The 21,567-nt window shown below is 45.8% G+C and overlaps 1 protein-coding gene across 3 annotated transcripts in view; it reads right to left on the reverse strand.

Annotated features, from left to right (window-relative positions):
* The window catches only part of CDC23 (cell division cycle 23), a 205,215-nt gene that overhangs the window by 137,725 nt on the left and 45,923 nt on the right, over positions 1-21,567 (reverse strand). Inside the window, exon 2 of one of the 3 annotated variants that reach the window (XM_069651565.1) lies at positions 1,372-1,495. The exons of the other annotated variants lie outside the window; for them this stretch is intronic. The gene's annotated coding sequence lies outside the window, so the exon portion shown is untranslated. The remainder of the gene's footprint in view (positions 1-1,371; positions 1,496-21,567) is intronic. 3 annotated transcript variants of the gene reach the window in all.

Below are 21,567 nucleotides of genomic sequence, written 5' to 3' on the forward strand. Positions count from 1 at the left end.
TGGTTGTGGATGAGCCAGAGTTTGTAGTTCTGTTTGGTGAGGCCCATGTACACAAAGTTACAGTTGTCAAGTATGTATAAGAATCTATAAGCTTAATCTTTTGAGCCACTTCCAAGTATGGGATGATTTTCGGCAGTACATGAAGATTTGAAATGTGCTATGTGGGAAATTTCGATTTGTGTATTACTAGACATCCCATTGGAAAAGGGATTTCTGTAGTGATTTGGAAGCGGTGGGAGGGTCCTAGGGAGTCATGCCATTGATGGGGGGAGGCGGGTCAAGGGGGTGGCATAGACCAAGGGATGCCAAACAAGAACATTTTGGTCTTCAAAGAATTAAGGCAAAAGCTAAGACCTAGCCACTTATGGACTTCCCGGAGGCAATTTAGGAGCTGGACATGGTGGTATTTCTGTTTAGTTAAAGGGCTATGTTTTCATCATCCACGTAGAACTGGTGGATGCCAGAGTTCTAATCTAAGCCTTAAACAGCCAGTGGGAGAGTGCTGATCCCAGGGGAATGCCTAGGTGAAGTCTTAGATCGGAACTCTTCCTTTAAAAAACACAGGTGATGCAATCAGCATGGAAGAGGGGAAACATCAATGTCGGTCCCACTAACCCTAGTCCCCCCCCCCTTTTTTTATTGCTTTTACATATAGCTAAAACCAGAATAACAAAACAACTCATCTAATTATGCATTGACCATACATGAATACTTTGCACCTTGCCACAGAGCCAATGAACATAACATAACAATTATACATCCAGTCAGTTGTCGGTAGAGGAAACTGAAGTAGGGTTTGATAATAGAAATTGCACATACGGGCCCCAAATGTCCAGAGGACGAGCATGCAGGGGCAGTGTATGGATAAAAGCCACATCGAAGTGACAGTATGCAATATCCTCCATCCACTGAGACTTAGTTGGGGCTGGTCCCTTCCACCATACCATGGCCACCCTTCTGCGAGCCAGCACAAGGAGAAGCTCAGCCAGTCCTAGCAGTGCTATTATTGCATCCTCCCCCACACGCTCTAAAAAAAAATGTATATTACATTTTATTAACATACACCAAACATAACATACATCCTTGTACTGTTCCCACTTGTTACAGAAGCACAGGTCTGTGCAATCGACAGACGGACGCCAAACAAAACACAATAAGCAAACCGGTATAACCAACATATGTTCCTGCTTGTACAGTTCTGATCAATCAGTACATAACCCTTTAGAGGTGGCAAAACTCACATTTCTGGATAGCTTCTCACGTATTTCCCTTAACACAAGCGTTAAAAAAACTATTGCTATGGGGCATTTCGTTTGAGGGGGCGAACATTGCCCGAGTCAGGGCATTCCATGCCGCTATGTCCTCACTCACCTTCCTCATCCCTCTATACACCGCTCTATGCTAGACAGAGGTTTCTGCCACAGCCCATCTCCGCAAATCCTTCCACCATGCTTCAATGTTGGGGCTGTCCACAGATTTCCAGGCCATTGCCATCCTGCATTTAGCAAGTACACATATTAATGTCTTTCATCCCAGTAAGGTGCGGCATATGTTTCCCCCCCCCCCTCAGTAACATTCTCAATAAGCACGCCTCTAGGGGCCAAGCATGCATCTCAATTTCCCCCTTAGTCACTCACTCTGCAATTGACCGCCAAAACGGTTGGACTACTGGGCATGGCCAAATCATATGCATAATATCCACTGTATTAGCAGCCCATCTCGGATAGCCCTGCTTTTCAGCCCCATGGAACGGAGACCTTTCTGGTGTAAATCAATGTCCAGGTCCATTTTGTGTCAAAGTCTGTCGCCCACTTGGAGCACACCTTCAAGTCAGGCTCAGTCAGTTTATGTTAGAATGAATCAAAGCCTGGAAACAACGTGGCCTCCTTTTTCTGTCATACAATACATGGCTTCAACAGGGTGCACAATTTCAAGTTGTAGGACACTAGCCACACACACAAGTCACTTGCCCCATTTGTGAAACACGTGGAAGAGGCGTCGCAAGCCCATGTGCGCCACTACTTCTGCACAAGGATACACATTAAAGTGTTTGGAGATCATTATCCCTGAAAGTGAAGCGTAATGATCTAGTTCTTAACATGTACACTACAGGTAGATGAAAAAGCGAGCACTACAACTGGCAGAAATTTATCGTATGCCCTCATTAAATACAGCTCAGTGATCTTCATTCCTCACCTTCAGTACGTCTGAGCCCTCCTCCCTGGACTGTTCTCGTCACCCCACAGCTCGTTGGCTTACATATTTGCAGAAGTGCCAGGAGAAGGAGCGTTTTAAAATAAGAGAGAGGGGACTGATATCACACAATCCGTCAGTGGCTGAGTAATGAAAAAAACTTGCAGTAAATCAGTCAAGTGGCTACTTGTCCTATCGCTCTCACACTGTTCCTCTATTCTTAATGAAACCCGAAGTGACTCAGACATTCAAGAGATAACTTTGGGAAGAACTCTTGACCCCTCCATCCTCACGCCCACACACATCTCTACACTTCCTCATTGTACATCTCAATCTGTGAACTACATCTCAAGATAGCGGGGGTCATCCGGTGCCAGAGACTGGGGCATTCGGCGAAGTAGGGGATAGAGAAACAGGGACAAAGAAGAAAGCAGGGAGTGGGGAAAGAGGGGGGCAGAGGAGAGAACAAGAGGGGCGAAAGACAGGAATGAAGGAAAGGGGGATTTAGGAGAACGAGAGATAAACGCAGCAAGGCAGGAGAGAGTGAGAAAGGAAAGACAGGCAAAGAGGGAGAGACATGACAATGGGAGAGGAACACAAGAGAGAAAACGGTGAGGCGGGTACAAGAGATCTGCAGAGAAAAGAGGGAGACAGACAGCAGAGAGAGAGCGAACAAGAGAGGAGAGGGGGAGGGAAAGTAGAGCGACTAGGAAAAGGATAATGAAAGACATGCAGAAACAAGAGACTGAATGTCGGGTTAGAAATTAGGAAATATTGCACAGATGAGACAAAAAGCAGAGCACTAACGAGGAGAGCGAGCAAGCTAGGGATATTAAAGATGCAGCGACAAACATGGAGAAAAGGAGTGAAAGAGGGATGCAGAGGAGGGAAAGAGACGGACACATGTAGAGTGAGAGAGGAACATGGACGTGATGAGAAGCAGAGGGGGGGAAGAGGAGAGAAAGAGGACAGCAGTGAGAGAATGGGAGAAGGGCAGGGGAGGAACAGAGAAATACACTCCTACATTCAGAGTGGATCCCTCCAGCGCAGACAGCCTAATGATACGTCACAGTGAAATATGGGGAAATCCCCAAAACTCCATCCTGTTCTCCACCTCCATTTTTACACTTCACATCGGCCACAGAGGGGCCTGCTGTTCTGCCGAGCAAAGGGAGTGGAGGAGTGAAAATAGAGCGCAGAGGTCAGAGGCAGGTGGAGACAGATACAAGGCAAACACAGGAAAAAGATCGGCACAGGAAGAGATGAAAGGGAGAGAAAGAGATAGGCAGAAGAGATGCGCAGGAGAGCGAACGAACGGTGAAGAGACAGAGGAATACAGCAAGAAAGAAAGGCAGGTTGTTAGGGAGAATTCTCGTTATGGCTAATTTCCCAAACCTAGTGAGTCCCCCAGCAGCTTTGCTGTATTTTTGGGGTTTATTTTTTTCTCCTGCTAAGAGTGAGACTCTTTCTCCCACTCTTAGACATGATTTGAGATAACCTTTGACTTTTTAATGTGTTTTATGGGCTATTTTACTCCATAGGGTTTCATGTGTTTTTGGTAAGTGTGTTACACAGCACCCTCAGTGCAGTAACACAGGGGTGTCATAGTGACCCCCAAACATAGACTCCATACCCTGGGACTGACTACTGTCCCCCAGGGCATGTAAAGTCACCATTGACTTTACTAGTCTTAAATTGTGAACAGAACCAGTACAAACCATCATATTATGGAAATACTGGTAGGAGTAATTAGATTGCCCCTGGGTCTGTTTTTCGAGGGGGCACTGTGCAGTCCCCCCTCGTCGAGTTTCTGGCTGGTGGCAGTGGTTACCATGCGAAATATTCCACCGGAATATTTCCTATGCTTTTGGTGCAATGTTAAAGATACCGCCGGATTATTTATTTAATATTTATTCCCCGGTTGGGTCTTTTTGCCAGGACTCGGTTTTAAAATGGCGTTTGTGTTCGCCTCTGTAACTCCAACCCAAGTCGAGCCCTTTGTTCCACTTTTTGGCGGGCTTCTGTACAGAAGCCTCCAAAAGTGGTGCCACTCTGTCTGGGTCTACAGGATGTGTGGGAGGAGGGTTTAGGCACCCTGGACTGAGTTGCCTCTGCAACTCAAGTCGCACTCTTGTGTGATTGGCCCAGTGGTGAGCCGCCCGGCTCACCACTTAGCATGTTTGAGTGACAGCTAGGACTGATGAATGGGGGTTTTCTGCATAAAAGCAGGGCTTTGGGGACTGGAACTTCAGAAGTCGCCACAGGACCAAAGAATCCGAAGAGGGAGAAGCTGAGCCGACCTGCAACGACGACACCACAGGTGGAGCCCTGCTGAACGTCTCACCACTTCCCAACGTCAGAGAAGATCTTCATCCCGGAGAGTCTTCTTCCTCTGAGCTGGTGGGGATAACCAATTCGCCCTCTTTTTCACCTTCCTGGATCATCCCGTGGTCGAATCGCCCGTGCCAAGCACCCCGGCGGCCTGATAGCCACGCTTCACCACTACTGCAAATAAAAGGGTAGTACCTTTTAACCGAGAAACTCTGCGGCTGGTTTCTTCCCTGGCAGTGCAACGACCGCCAGCTTTCCTCCACGTCGAGATCTCCTCTTCCCCTGGACGAAGCACCAACTTGCACCCGCTGCCCGGAACAACTGCCCCCGCTGGAGCTTTCTCACCATTTCATTTACTGAGTCCCGCCTGGTCTCCCTTGCAACAGACTGTTCAAGGTGTCCCGTAAATCCTTGACTTTCTATCCTGGGGTGACCTGGGACCTACAAACTAACATTTCCTAACTTGAGCCAACCCTTTTGGAACTCTTTGCAAAGACTCTTTAAAAGTACCATTCAACTGTGTGATCTTGGACACATTCCGCCTTGCTCTCTTCAAGAGTGGGCCTGGCCTATGACTTTCTTGCTCCTCAGTAGATTCTGCCTTTTCTGACTTGCTCTTTTTCTGACTTGCTCTGGTTCTCCAAAAGTGTTGGTATTGTGTATGTTCCCAATTCTGCCTTTTTCCCTCCCTTTTTAATTAACTTATTGGAGTGCCATCTTAGGTTAAGCGCTCACCTCTGTCTGAAAATAAGTGGTGTTTTAACTTGTTCAATAAGTGATCAGGGATGTATATATATTAATAGTGACTGTGTTTTGAACTTGCTTGCCATATTAGTGTTAGTCTATATTACAAGGTGTGCTTTTGAATAAATTATATACTTTTATACCCAAGCTCTGGTCAGTGTTTGCTTGTGCTACTGTAATTTGGTACCTATCTTGTATACTCTATATACTGTCTAACTCTTCTTGACAGAAGTCTGAGAGAAGTCTGGCTGCTCAGCCACAGCTACCAGGTAAATCTGGGTGGTACAGACTGCTACCTGTGGTCTTAAGCCTTTTGCAGTGGTCCCTAAGGGAACTGCACAGGTTTCTGCCCAACACAGGTAGAAACAGCAATAAAGAAAGACAGGAAGAGAGAAATGCAGCAAGAAACAGCGATAACAAGTCATGCAGAGGTACTTAAACTGGATGATGGTCGGGAGAAGTGGTCGGGGGAGGTAGCTACTGGAGGTCCTCGAGCATGCATGTGATGCGGTCAGGTATGTACTGACAGGCGATCAGAAGATGATGAGAGACGGAAACAGTTGGACCCTCGGAAAATGGCACTGAAATGTTGGCGATTCCGTTCAGTTTTGTTCCATCGCTCCACTGCCACCAGGTGGAGTGAATAGATAATTGCATAAGTAGTGTAATGCAAAGCAGGAGCTCGCCCCAGTCTAATTTCACTCGACATATGCGAGTGGACATTTTGCAACTTGTCTTCACGTAAGTCGGGCTCTATGTCTTTAATCAGGCCAAAGTATAATATAAATGGGCCTCAATGCATGCATGCCAAAGTGCAACTTCCCTTCAAACAAGATTTCCCAGTGCCTCCTAACCTCACTTACAGATGCCAGTTTGTTGTCAAATGTCACAGCCAGGGAATGCTAGGGGAATAGGGATTTACAGTTCCCAATACTCTCCAGGCCCTACTCCATAGAGCTTTGCTCAGTGCCAGAAGGTGAGCCAGACTGGGAAAGGGCCTCCTGCACCCATAGCATTTCTTTCAAGAAGTAGCGTCTAATAGAAGGCTGTAGTAGCATACTATCTGAAGAAGCCTCACCTGCCAGCCATCCCACAAACTGCAACTGTCCAGCAAGATAGTAAAGTTCAAAGTGGGGCAATCTGACCCCATCCCTCCCATTCCTGTAGTTCTGTTGTAGAGTACCAATGCAATCCTATTTCTTTTCCCTCCCCAAATAAATTCCCTAACCATAAAATCTAATTTGCTAAAGAACCTCCTAGGAATACTAAAAATGGTATATTAACGAAATGATAAAGCAAACGAGTGAGTACTACCATTTTCAAAAGTGCAACCTAATATTGACAGAGGGAGCTTTATCCAGAATGTCACAGAACTACCCTATCGAAGGCCTCCTTTGTGTGTGATGCTTCAAAGTCATGCAATACATTGACACAGAGTTATCGGAAAGTGTCAATTTCCCATTTCAACTCCAGATTGGGCAACTGATGTCTATGAAGACCAAACTAGTGGGAACAAGCAGAACTGTTGGTGACCTGTGCATAGCCGAAGGTTCAGCAAAGAGTTCAAGTACCTCGAGAATGTGTCCAGGGTGTGTGACAAAGCATACCATCGGCATACAAGGAGATCAAATGCCCGACTCAAACATAATGCACACTTCCGCATATTCTGCTCTCAAGCATAAGCAAGCGGCTCCAGGGTGAGAATGATCAACATCGGACACCGTTAGTTTCCGTAGCTCCCAACTATTCGATATTTGTTTCCGTGTCCGTACCCTAGTCCTCGGTCTCATATAAATCAATTGTACCCATCTAAGAAAGCTTGCTCTGATCCTAAAATGATGCAAGGTCGCATACAGCCAATCCCATCTCACAGAATCAAATGCTTTTACAGCATCCAAGGATGCAACCAGTCTTCCTCAGAACACCTAGCACTGTCAATAACATGATAAAATCTCTGTAAATTCCATTACGCGTTCCTGTCCGGTACATACTCTGGTACATACCCAGTCTGATCTGCATGTATCAAGAAGCCAATTACCCCTTTTAGCCTATTTGCCAGCAAAGCCGTAAGGATCTTATTATCTTGATTCACCATAGAGAGGGGTCTATAGGAACCACAATCTAACACAAATGTATTGGGTTGGAGTATTGGTACAATAATCGATTCCCTTAGAGTTTGGGATAACAATCCTGTCTCATAAGCCTCCTCTTGTATTTCTAAATGTTCAGGTGCGAGCACATCTGCATACTCCTTGTAGAATCCGCCTGGCAGACCACCCGCCAGAGGGGTTTTACTCTATGGCAGAGCCCAAATGGTAGCCCCTAACCCGCCACAGAAAGCCGGGCCTCAACAGATCCCTCTGTTCCTCATCAAGTTAATGCTAATTAATTTGAGACAGGGCTTCCCCAATGTCAAGGTAACACCCCTCAACTCTGCACGAGTACAGGGTCTCGCAATACTCAAGAGAAAACTCCTCCTGCACCGGTCTTGTATCCCCATGATTATCCGGAACGGCACTGAACATCTCCCTCATATCGTCTCTGCTGCAAACCCATGCAAAAGAGTCTTCTCGGTTTCTCTCCCTCCTCATGCAATTTGTGTGTATATTTAGCAAAGTAAAACTTGCCCAGCCTATCAGTCAGCTCTGCACTGTTGGCACAATGTAAGTATATCCTCAGCCACCTCACTACTTTCTACGTCTCAGCATTCAGCTAACTCGATTGCAGCTTCAGTTCTTGTGAGGGAGTATAATAAATCCTTCCTCAAACCACCCATCCTACTTATCGCCTCTCCACGCAATACTGTCTTAAAAAGCCTCCCACAGAGTGCTGGTTCTCTCTCAACACTTCTGGTGTTATCCTCAAAATAGTCTTCCATCTTATCACCCAAATGTTCCCTAAAGGTGTCATCCAGCAGTGCCTCTGCCTAATTTCCAGGTGGGGATCGGGGGCTTGTCCAGTTTCCTCTGCCAAGTAACCAACAAAGGGGAATGGTCCAAGAGCACTCTAGGCTTGTAATTAGCATCTAGGAATTCAGTCAAGGTCTCCTGCCCCATACAGAAATAGTCAATGCGAGTATGCACCCTATGCAGAGCCGAGCAATACAAGTAGCTTCGGTCACTCGTGTGACCATCTCCATACATCCACAAGTTCGAGGTTGCTCAAAAGAGCATTCAGAGCCCTAGCTTACTATCTTTATCCGATCAATCTACTGTCGGGTAAAGGGCAAAATTAGAATCCCCTCCCCAGAACATCTCTATGGGAACTCAGTCTCAAATAAAGCAAAGAAGGCTGCTGCATCATGATTAGGGGCATAGGAGTTTATAATGCACACCTTTCGGTCCTCCAGGAACCCGTAAGTAAGCACCATTCTGCCCTGGTAATCCCGTTTAGTTTCAAGCAGCTTAAAGGGTATGTGTCACATCCCGGTTAAATTGGAGACTACCATGGCGTTTGTCCGAGCGCTACCCGACACGCAGAACCCTTTGAGACAATTCCCACAACTCCCGCTACTTGTAGTCACGTGACACGTGCACTACGTTGTTGTGTTTCCTTCATTGTGGACCGTATTTAAATGCCGGCTATTCGGAGATCGGGTGCTCCTAAACTGTTAGTTACGAGCTTATGTTCCCGGACTCCTGTTTAATTCTTGACTACCCGGCGCTCGAATCAAGTTGTTGTCTCTGCCTTGTCCTTGTCTGCCTCCCGACGCCTGCCTCCCTCGATTGTCCCCCTTGGATTATATGAACCAGGCTTACTCATTATTGACCTCCCATTTCTGAATCCTTAAGTTTTGGTGACCTGATCACCTCACGCTAGTTCCCTTACGGAAATGTTCGGGTTAACGATCGCTTCCCTGGTCATTTCATTTCTTTTCCTTGTCCGCTCCTGTTACTTTGAACACCTTTGGAACGCTTTGCTGCCTTGCACGAAACACTCTTGGAACACTTTGCTGCCTTAACACAGGATTGCTTTGAACACCTTTTGGACGCTTTGCTGTTTTCACCGTGGTGTTCCTAGGATACTGGCACACCTTCCCATCACCATACATCCTCCTTGTCTCTGCATTTCAATACTAGTAGGTTACTGGTATATTGTTTCTACGGAGCAGGTAAGCGTGGGTAATTGTGGGCGGTGTTAGCTGTTTGTTTTCCGGCACTACTTGGCTGCATTTCCTGAACAATTGTTTTGTTCTTTGTCCCTCTAGCTCTGACGATTCTGCTCCTGCCTTTTCACTGAAGCCCCCGGCCTGCCAGGTGCATTGATCCCTGTAGGCTGAGCTCTTGGGAGGGAAGTCTTTGGCACATCACCATAAAGATTTCATATTCCTTGAGTGAAGGTAACTTCCCCAAAAGAGTGGGGAGGTATTATCTGCAACGACCAGAAAACAATCCCCGAGTTGTGACAGTATGGTAGGTGCTAACCATATAAGGATCCCTCTTGAATATGCAGAGCTGGGAGAGCCATACAATGTACCCCTACCATCCCATTTCATAGCAATCAAATTTTGTTTGTCCGTTGTAAGGCGAGTCTCCTGCAATAGTGCAATCCAGACCCATTTCCTGCGCAAGCAAGTGTGCACTCAAGCCTTTTAACATAGCCGTTGCAGGTGACAACCTTAACAGTCCTAGCCATTCCCAATCGTCATTCAGTCCAACCTATTTCTGCAGGCCCCAAACTTATGCCCATCAAACGATCCCCAACGTGCCTGCTGATGCAGGCCTGTTCATAAAGGCTGAGGTGGGTGGCCATAGAGTAGCAACAGTCCGACCAGTGTGTGAAACCATGTGCCAGCATAGATGTCACCCTTTCTTGTGAATCCACCAACCTCTAAACATTGAAATGGTACAGAGCATCGGACAAGCAGGACCAACAAACCAAAGAAATAGCAGAGAAAAGAAGGAAAAAAGTGAAGAAAGAGAAAAAAGAAGGGAATAGGAAAATATAAACACTTCTAAACAACTTCAGCCCAGCCGCATGAAACATACTTAAGCTTAGCTGCCTCCCACACACCCCCACCCCACCTCCCGGTGTCGTACAGGAGCATGATCCCATTAAACTGGTATCTGAAAATACAGTTCCACCGGGACATAACTGCTGCAGATGCAGCAAGCCACTGGGACACAGGTCCCAAGGGAAGTAGGCCGTTGCTTCCTACTCCAGCAATTCACTAAATCGCATGGTGCCCTATGTTTATTTCTTTGGAGACTTCTTGGTCAACACCAAGGGGTCCCATCAATTAAGGATAGTTGTTTAATCTGCCTGGAAGTCCAACCAAGTCCATCCAGGAGTGAGATCCGTAGTGTCAGCAAAAAAAGTGTCATCTGCAATTGTACAGCACTTTGAGCTTTGCCGGATAAATTAACATATCGCAGATTGGCCCATTTTAGCTGTTCTTTGGTGGCACCAAACCTAGCTCTGCTATTCTATACCATCTGCGTGTAATCTGAATAAATTGCTCGTTTCGTGGATGCCCGTTTGATGGTACCCCCGCAATCCCTACCCAATCTCTGGAAAAGGCCAGTATTCTCTATCTTTATAATTCAATACCCTTGCAATCAGCGGTCTAGGGGGAGTGCACAAGACAGAGGGTTTTTTAGCCAAGGCTTTATCGGCATATTCCACTGTTAAGCCCTGTTCCAAAGCACTGGACCCACCTCTCGAAGCAATAGATTATCTACATATGTGGTGGAATCTGCGCCCTCCTCCCCTCAGGCAGGCCAAGGATTTGTATGTTGTTTCTCTTGGTTCTACATTCAGCACCTTATCAATCATTCAATTCAGCCATTTCAGTGTGGATGTTAGTAATGTCGGTCCTGTTGTCCTACACCTGCGAATCCACAGGGCTCATTCAGTCCGTAAGCGAGCACACATCCTGACTGATAAGGAAAACGTCTACTATGACTGCGTCTATTTGGTGTTCCAGAGATGCCTAAGCGCTGCAATGGCCGTAGGTGTGGGACTTTCCCCTGGCTGGTTGATTGACGCAAGGGCAGCCCCCACCCCTGCAACCAGGCGCGGCTGTGGGGTAGTGCCTGCAGCCAAGCGCGGCTGTGTGGTAGTGCCCCCATCTTTGCGAGTAAAGGCCTCCATGACAGTCTGTTTGGCCCTACTTGGTATGCGTGTCCAAAACTTTTGGGAATAGAATCAAGTACCCAGCAATAAGCGAGCAGCGCCAAACAACTGGTGTTCTACAGTGTAAAATACCCCACGTACTATTGGTGAGGTGACATTGTCCGCTTCTGAATAGATATAGAGAAGGCAGCATGGGCAACCCCAGAATACGCGAAAGCAAATACAGGGCAGAACTGCCTATAGAAAAGCAGTCAATGGTGCTTTCCCTAAACCTCCATTCACTGTGTGACCACAAGTAGAAACAGTCCCACAGCACTACTTGCCCCAAGGTCTGCACCACGATGGGAGAATGGTAGTTTGAATGTTCACTCTGCTCACCTCGATCTTAGCACCCTTGACACCAATAATGCCCTCTGCCAGATTCTGTGCATCAGTAGCCTTAGTTTACAATCAAAGGCGCTTACTTAGTAGTGTCGTGACTGCAGATTAAACAGTCACCTCAAAGGAGGGGGCAGAAATACTGCATTGTAGTCCGTTTTCAGAGCCTTGAAATTCAAAGGCCCAGCTTACAAAAAGCTTCTCCAGTTCTTCACTCAGGTTGGTCGCTATAAGCACCGGGCCACCCAAGCATTTAGCACATACCAGGGCAGCGTAGTGCGCTCCCTGGCCCAGCAGCGCGGCCTAACCTTCACTTCCCAGCAAGCCGGGTCCACGCAGGCTTCTGCACTCACACTCCCATGCAGTGTTGGAAAGCCTCGCCACCGCTCCTCGAGGGCCCGACTCGGTGCTTGGTTTGGCCGCGCGTGCCATTTTAACTGCACGGGCTGCAGCCGAACTTGATCCCAAAACACAGCAATACGCTGCTCAACAGTGTTGGCGTGCCTCCGTTACTGCGTTATATAGATGCCGGTCTCCAAATATAGTTTCTGGAACGAATTCAGGGCAATATTAACATATTTAGCAGGATCAAGCGAGAACTCGCAGTTATCACGACCTCACTGCATGGCTGCTGGCCAGGCTCCTCCACCCCTTCTCTTTAGTGATTGTGGCTAGCGTTTCAAAAACTTCCCCACAGAACTTCGCTACATGGGGACAATACCATGCCAAAGTTACAAAATCAGCTGTGCTATGCCTACATCGTGAACACTCCTGTGGTACCTCTGGAAAGTATTTATGCAGTTTGGATGGTGTATGGTAGGTCTGGTGCATAAAGTGGACCAGGTTATACCTGGTGTTGAGAGACAGTGTGGGTTTGGCCCCTAATGTATGTCCATTCCTCATCTTCTATCTCAACGCCCAACTTATTTTCCCACTTTTGTTTTGAAATATCCCCTGTTTAAGGAATCCCAGACATTAATCTGTTGTACATGTGCGAGACCAGTCGGGCCTCCCTTTGTGCGGTAATAACCTTGAGTATTAGCAGAAACGTTAGCGGCTGGCATATAAATGTGGGAAAGAAAGCCCTGAATGATACGCAAATACATAAATCTGTCAAGAGGGGTGGTCCCCACCTTTTCTCTAAACACTTTGAAAAGTTATTGTTGTCCCTAAAGTAGTCCCCAAGTGTAACCAAGGCATAAAATAAGCAGTGTCACATAGCAATTTGCTATGCAATTCTGTAGGTTTGCTATTTAATTTGACACGTGTAGCACAGCAAGCTATTTAAATTATCATGTTCAATGAAAGCACAGCTCAACCTGCATTCCTCTCTTGTCCTCAGGGCTTTCTCCACCCTTTGGTCTATGCTCACTGCAAGTTCAAAAGGAGCTAACAGAGTGCAGCAGTACCTATCTGCTCCAACGCGTGAGAGTGCTAGGCAAGAAAAGTTATTTCTTTTGCAATTAATTGCAAGCAAACTATATCCCGTTTCCAAAGACCAGTATGTGTTTAAAACAGTCCTGCAATTCTATTCCTAAATATGTAAGATAATTAAAGTATTACTACTGTAAAACATGTTATTGCCTACAGATGGGGCTCAGAGTACCAATAGCCATCGCTTTCATGGGTGCACAGAACTGCATTGCTGCACTTGAGCCTACCTGGCTGGGGCACCTTTAATTGGCCCTGCCCTGCCCGAAAGTGGTATTGAACGCAGTTGATATCAATGACAAGCGAGGGCCATCTTATCCACCTGAAGTTAACATTTACCCTGCCTGTGGCAACACCATACTAGGTATTTAGTCTCCAGCTGTGACTTTCCTATAACATTGTGAACTTTCTCATTCATGAAACTTGTGAACTTCTCCTTACACAGCAAATGATGGGGCAGCCATACAATATACAGGGCACTGCCATGTTCAACACCAGCTGAATCCGGTTGCCCAGAGCCTTAGACTGAAAACTGTTTTCATAGCTTTTTTATCATATCTATTTGTGTCCATTCATGGAACTAACCTCAACATTTTACAGACCTGCATCTCACTAATCTCTTACTTCAGCGGTACACAAAAATGCTGTATTGTTGCTCATTGTCTGTCTTTGGTAGAAATAACTTCTGGTGACATTGCAAATATCCGTACAAAACTGCTAATCCAATACATTTGTTTGCTAATTAAAAACTTTTTAATTAGCAAATTTAGCTAATCAATTTTTTTAAACTAATTTATGCTTTTGTAACAATGTCAAGTTTGCCGATTAGGTCGATGTTCATGCGTGACTTTTATTCCCTGAATGCTTCTAACAGGGAGCAGAGGGGAGCACAGTGTCCCGATTTCCATTCTGTCTGCTATTCTGCACCTGGCTCCGTGGGTACAAGAGACTATGTTTACCTCTGAAATGTTACACTTAAAGATTCCCAGTATCGTCGTCTGAAGCAGGGCGGAAGCCACAATGGGCCTTTCAATTTGCACACAACGTCTGCAGGGCTTTGTTTCATACCAGAATTACAGCAAATGGGCCTGAGCTGCCCAGTAGTACCGTTCCAAGCCTGGAAGCACCAGACCACCTTAGATATATGGCTGTGTCATGTCCCATTTAACCCTGGAACCCTAGTCCCTTTAATAAAGAAAATACATTTGAATAGCAAGGCATAAGTTAGTTTTCAAGTATAGCAGTTTGTTAATTAGAATTGTCTGGATTAGCAAACCAACCCATTTGATTAGCAATTTTGTTTTAAAATGTCACCAGAAGTCATGTTCATTTTCAAGTGTTCACTCGTTAATATGATGAATTCCCCAACAAAATGAAATATAGTTGACAATGCAATGTTTTGCCGTAGCAATACTGTAATTATGCATTATGTAACAACTTACATGTTTAGGACGAATTGTAGGACTGTTTTTTTTAAAAAATAAAGGTAATACATACTGGTCTTTGCCAGATAGGATCTAGTTATCTTACTAAAAGTATTATCCCGATTACGTCTGGTTTGCAATTATTAGAAAAAGAAAAGAAAAATCTTGCCTAGGACTCCCAAACAAGACTCCCACACAGGCCTTGATTACTACTGCACTCTCCACATCAGTGACCAGAGAAAGAGAGTGGAGAGAGCCCTGTGGGCAAGAGAGGAATGCATAGTGAGCATGCCTTCATTGAACATGATAATTTAAAATAGCTAGCTTTGCTATACAAGTGTCAATTTAATTAGCAAATCTACAAAATTGCAAAGCAAATTGCTATGCAACTCTGCTTATTTTATGCCATGGAATAGAGAAATTCACATTGCTGAGTCCTCTGTTGAGACCCTAGCCGTGACAGGCACCCACAGAGCAGTGCCACCGGAAGGCGCCCTAATATTATTACACCCTGATCTGAACAGTATAAAAAGGTTAAAAAAAAAAACATTTAATTTAGTTAAATTATTAGATACAAAAAGTGTCAAGTAGAAAGTAGTGTTAATACATACGATTACTTTACTTGACTACAAACGTAAGGTGTAACATTTTTAAAGTTTCGAAAGCCCCAACACCACTTAGGAATGCCGGTCGCACAAACAACAATCTAGAAAAATAGTGTCGGAGTGCCCTCCGATCCCGAGTGTGCTCACTCGTGATTCTCCTTCCGGAGTTAATTTATGTTCACCACACTTTGTTGCTTTCAAAACATTGTTGTTTAAGTTTATCCATAAAATAAAATAAAGAGTAGTATATGTTATGTCACTCCAGTGTCATCACTTGTTATGTTTTGCCCGACTTGTCAGTGCCCAATTTTTTATGATTGTTAATGCATTTTGGACTTCCGTCCATCGTCAGGGTTCTCAGGCACTGTTGTTAATTATCCACTTCAATGTATCACAGTTTCCACATTATTCTGTGATGCTGTGAAAGCACTGAACCGTACCACTGTCCCAGGTGTGGATCTATGTGGCTGTTCAATCTCAAGAATCGTTGGCTCCCTGCTTCAGATTTGCTGCTCAAGGAGCAGAAACAACGTCACTCTGCTCACCTGGATCCTTCATAGCGGTGTCCGAAATGCCCCTTCAACGTGGTCTTTGTGTCTATTCTTGGATGTCTTGCGACCTTCCAACGGAAATGGTCCGTCTCTGTTAGCGGCCACAATGTCGACAGAATGCACCCCCACAGGGACAGCCTCGTGTGGGAAAAAAGCCAGGATATGGCAGAAAAAAGCCAGAGGTCGAGATGCTGCTATCCTGTCCCGGTTTTATTCCCAATGCTGAATTAGGTAGAAACTGTATGCCAGTAGCAGTTGAAAAAGCTGAAGATGTAAACAACTGATAGGAGAGGTGCAAGTGCTCCAGCACTAAATGAGTCGATGTCTGCAGCCAGGGAATGAATACTATGGCTATATCAGAGGCTGCCAGTTATAAAGAGGTTGGGTAAGTCGAAAGGAACTAAAACTGTAATAATATAATGAGGCAAGGGCAGAAGCTCAAAGACAGACGAGTGAGGGGAAAACAAGAAGGCTGCAGGAAGCGAAAGGAATCACTGATGTGGTGCACCGGTAGCAAGGAGGAAGAGAGACAAAGTTAGTAAAAGGCACTGAAGGAGCAGGCGAGTAGGCTAAGGATATTAATAGCATCTTACTCCGTAGTGGAAGCATTATGGTTTTCACACACAGCGTTGCATGCCTGATCCATTAATATCCGATGTGGGAAGGCGTTATGTTGGAAAAAAAAGACTAGCACGTTGACAACGCTCTAGTTAGCATCGTAGCACACCACAATGGCCGCATCTCCAACGGTGCCATAACTTCCAGGGGAAACGAGCCGCGACAGCCTGCCCCGCCAGTGAGCAATATCCCTTTTTCAACAATTCTAAATTAAAACTGCCATGTCTTTCCACGTCTACACATGGCACTCTCTTGTTGAGCAAGACTAGTCCCAATCTTCTGGCCAATTCGAATACATTAGGAAGCAAGTCTAAGCAGTTCAGCCACGGCTCTCCTAGTTTTTTAGGATAGAAATAATAACTGCAACCAAGGGTAATGTCAATCATTCTTATGGTTGCCTAGCCATTCACCTTGATGGATTTAGGGGCTTTAAAGCGGTCGTCCTATCCTCGATCTTGTCCACTCCAGTCTAGTGAGGACTTCAACAAGCAATGCACATTTGCACAAATCAAACACCACAACCTCCAAGTCACTCCTATGCTAGTCATGCACCGAACTCAAAGGCAATCTTGACAAACAATAAGCAACATTAGAGCTACCCGCCTTGTGATCAGTTAATTTTGATGTTATTGTGATGAATTGTGAGGGAGACTGCAAGTTTGCCCCTTTTAAGATTATGAGCTTCGGCATGTGTTCAGCTTCAAGGGTAAACGTTGTGCCCCACAGAAATTGGAAGTGTTCCGACACCCATGCACTTGCCAGAGCATCACAGTCAATAACCGAGTTGTTCTCAGTATCAGGCAATAAGAAGGCAGCAAACTTAATAGAAAAGACCTTTTCTTGCTCCAGTTGAGTGGGAACAGCCCCTATGCACTGGCATCCAGAGACCGTGGAGCGCCTGGTTGTATGGAAGTGGTTCAATATGGGTACATGCAAAATATAATCCTTTGCTGCACTAAAAGCCTCCTTTCGCTCAGAAGACAGCCACAACGGGACATCTTTTTTTTAACCAACCCGTGCATGGGTTCTACTACTGTTGAAATGTTTCTCTCAAACTTGGTGTAATATTCATAGTCGCCAAATAAGGTCAATTTCTGCTTTACGATTCCTGCATAGGCATTCAATGCCTTCAGACCTTCCTCCACTGTTTTGTAGAAAAGTTATTTGTGCTTTAAGTGCTTATATCAGCTGAGGAACGTTTCTTCTACAATCAGTAGGGTGGGTAGGCATACAACTTAAAAATTAAGAACCAGTGGCCTGCATGAAGACTCGCCACTTTACTCTGGACTGTAGCCAACAGTCTACCTTCTTCGCCCTTAAACGTCATCACTATAAAGAAAAGAAGAAGAAATCGCCTCAGGTGTCACAGTCACTGACCATTGACCATCTCTGCACCTTGAACACACTGCTTTGCATGTTTTTAAATATAATTTTGTTTACTAGTCCGCTCTTACAGTAATTGAATAGGTCATTTGATTTCTAATTACTAACAGTGTGCAATGTAATGCTCTTATTTTCATGTTTGCACAGACAACGGTCTTCCCACATCGCTTTGAGGGCATAACAATTGCAGTAGGCGCTATACAAATATCAAATAAACATAACGTGTTCATTGTCTATTCAATCTGAAAATTTGGCATTTTTCTATGGGGCTTGGAGGTCAGCCCATCGAAACATTTGTTAAGGCAACCTTGCATGCACCTATTACTGCTGTAGGGAAAATGTTCCTCTACCACAACTGGCCGAAAAATCCCAAGGTCTGATCTTACAATAGGCACCATCGCCTGAGGCATAGGGTAAACCCTTTAGGGCTTGTGCAAAGGCCAAAATCTTGCCGTTTCCAAGAGCAGTGTGCTTGCCATGAGGAAATGTCACAGCTCCGATTTAATGACTGAATAATCCGCGCAGACAGTGACAAATGACATATAGATAAACGTGTCTTGCAAGCAGGAGGTTTTAGTTAACCATTAATTGGCATCAAACAGAATTCTAAAACTCGGCTTGGTGCAAGTAGCAACAAGAATTGACAATGCCAACAGTTTGGCTCTTAGGGGGAGGGGGGCATTGGCCAGGCACTATCGCAGTGGTAACAATGGACCATTGATGGTAGCAGCTCCAAAATGGTGCGAGTATCTGAACATCTAATAGAAGTGCCTGAAAAATGCCTAATACTTATATACAAGTCAAAATGTTGGCCTTGCCAATGCTTGTTTTTAATAGGACTTCAGTGAAAGGCACGCATAGTGCTTAAAGATCGAGTGGCTGAAGTGTATCCCCAGTTTCCTGACCCTGGTTTGTGCAAGGGCGTGGACCTCTCACCACGGACAGTCCCCATGCACCCCCACCCCGCTTGTGCACGGAGGGGCACTGCACTCACCGCTGAACCTCCGGTAGTTCTAAAACTTTGTGTGGACCCCGTTGGCCTGGTGGGCCACCAGACATCACCGCTGTATCTCGCAGTGCCATGTTGTCTTCGGCAGTATTGCAGCCTGGGAGGACTTCAATGAAGAGCCCACCTCGCTGGCCACAAGGCAGGCCTTTGGAGGCACAGCCATGCAGCCCAGTCTGGTCTGTGTACGTTTTCGGACCAGCCTGTTCTTTGTGGGCCCAGGCAGCCCAAGAAACGCTGCCTGGGCCATGAATGTCTCTGGGGCCTGTGTGTAATCAGAGTACGCCCTCAAGTCTTTGCCCAACATATCCTCCTCCCAGGTGGCCAGGGAAAGGCCATTGGATCCTGACCCTGGGGGTGGATAAGCGAGAGAGGATCACCTAGTTGCAGGAGACTTGGGATGAGGCACCCTTGGGTGAGACACGGTATCGACAAGAAAGCAGGGCTAAGAAGCAAAGCCAAGTAAGCAAGCATAAGTGAATGATATGGGATCAGCACTGCCATGAGTCAATTGATAGTTAACCAAGAATCAAGCAGATATTATTTCACATTACTGAGAGAAATGAATGGTTGAGAAGTATACCTGTATGCAAGAGAAACCTGGCCAAAGGGCGTCAAGAGGTTGTAAGAAAAAGAGAATACGTTTCCTAGGAAGAGAGTGTACTGGGAAGCTTATGCTGGTCATTGCAAGTGAAAGCTACTATACCAGCGAATGGTGAGAAAAGGAGAGTTCAAGGGCAATGCTATGGGAGTCCCGGGCTCCAGAGGCAGCGCCACGGGGTGACTGTGCCCCACTTTGGAGAATCATAAAGATGGTTCTCTCCCCTCCCCCAAATTTGGGAAGGACTTGTGCTTTGGAGGGGTGTCGGTTGCTGGTCACCTGAACAGAAAAAAACGTTTTCACTACAGCTACCAGAATCCTTTGAGTCTAATTAGACACACCTGCTCAACAGCCTCCCTGATGATTATTTGAGATAAGAAAGCGCTAGGAGGAGAACAACTACAGACCACAGAACTGCAGCTGACGGATCTAACCCTGTTATTACTGAGTACCTGATTTGCAGCAAGGGATCTAACCCTGTTAATACTGAGTACCTGATTTGCAGCAGAAGGGATCTAACCCTGTGAATATTTGTCCATTTTGGGATGTGACCCAGCTACTTATTTTTTGCAACAGGTTCAATTGACCAGGACCGGGAGTGCGCGCCTCACCCACCTTCTTTTTTGTACTGAATGCTATGGGAGTCCCGGGCTCCAGAGGCAGCGCCACGGGGTGACTGTGCCCCACTTTGGAGAATCATAAAGATGGTTCTCTCCCCTCCCCCAAATTTGGGAAGGACTTGTGCTTTGGAGGGGTGTCGGTTGCTGGTCACCTGAACAGAAAAAAACGTTTTCACTACAGCTACCAGAATCCTTTGAGTCTAATTAGACACACCTGCTCAACAGCCTCCCTGATGATTATTTGAGATAAGAAAGCGCTAGGAGGAGAACAACTACAGACCACAGAACTGCAGCTGAGGGATCTAACCCTGTTAATACCGAGTACCTGATTTGCAGCAGAAGGGATCTAACCCTGTGAATATTTGTCCATTTTGGGATGTGACCCAGCTACTTATTTTTTGCAACAGGTTCAATTGACCAGGACCGGGAGTGCGCACCTCACCCACCTTCTTTTTTGTACTGAAAGGAATAAGTCAAGCCTTATTGTGAAGCTGGAACTGTGGCAAAATACTTATGAAGCACATGCAAGAAAGGTGTGCCGGTTGTGTGACCTGTAATGGGTAGACTGTGTGGTCCGATAAAACTGCACATAGACCGAATACACCCATCTAAAGAAAAACCTGTGTGAATTAAACCTAAGGAATTGAACTCTATGAAATAGTGAAAGGTAATCAAACTGAAGAGCTGGGAATTTCCAAAGGAATTGTGTTATTTTGGAACACTGAATATCCGGATGAATTGTGTTTTGGAACTTTGACTTGAAAGCTTGGGGAAGGGAACACCTCTTTCGTAAAGTTAACTGTTACCATGGGGAAAGGAAAACACTTTTCAATCCAAGAGAGCAGGAAGAAGCTCTGAACTTTCCTTTGACCACTTCTTATTTGTTCTGGACATCCCTACACATTGTATACAGTTAGATGTGAGGGCAAGTATAGGTTTTGGACACACACAGACATTTGCTTTGGACTTCCTGACACAGACCATCATTAGTTTTATTTAGGTTGGGAATTCCCACCTTAGTACAGGGCAAGTTAGACCATTTTCCAACCCTCCATTTAGTTACTACAAGTTTGTACTCAAAATCTTATTCAGTTGTCTGCGTCTACTTCATGATGCCTTCACAGCCCATCCGGTCCGTCCCCTGGGGTGAACGGACAGTTACCACGTCCTCGAGGCGACAGAGCTGCCTGGAATCAGTCTCGGGTGGGGGTGGACGGGTACCACTCGAGCTGCCTCGCTGCTTGGATTTAGACCCTAGCGGGCCGCTCAAGGCAGCGACCCCCCATGTAAGTCTCTCCCTTTCCCCACTTTCTCTTTTCTTCTCAGCTGCCCTTTTTAAAACTGTCATGCCTTTTTAAATCCTCTTCGGATTCTTTTCCTCTCCCCTGCCCAAGCATTCCTGGGCAGGGTAGTTCTATTCCTTTGTTCCCTTCTTTTCTTGTTACATATTCCAATTCAGCCCATTGGTGGGCTGGAGAGATTCTTTTACTCACTCACACACACACACACTAAATAAAATCCTTTATTACTCTTGCCTGTGCCTTTCTTTCTAAGTGTTCCCTCAGAGGGCAAGCATGTAGCCGCACTAGCAGTCTCCCTTGGGGCAA

This window comes from Ambystoma mexicanum, chromosome 3p (genome assembly GCF_040938575.1).
Source record: "Ambystoma mexicanum isolate Mex_15411 chromosome 3p, UKY_AmexF1_1, whole genome shotgun sequence".
NCBI classification, from domain to species: domain Eukaryota; kingdom Metazoa; phylum Chordata; class Amphibia; order Caudata; family Ambystomatidae; genus Ambystoma; species Ambystoma mexicanum.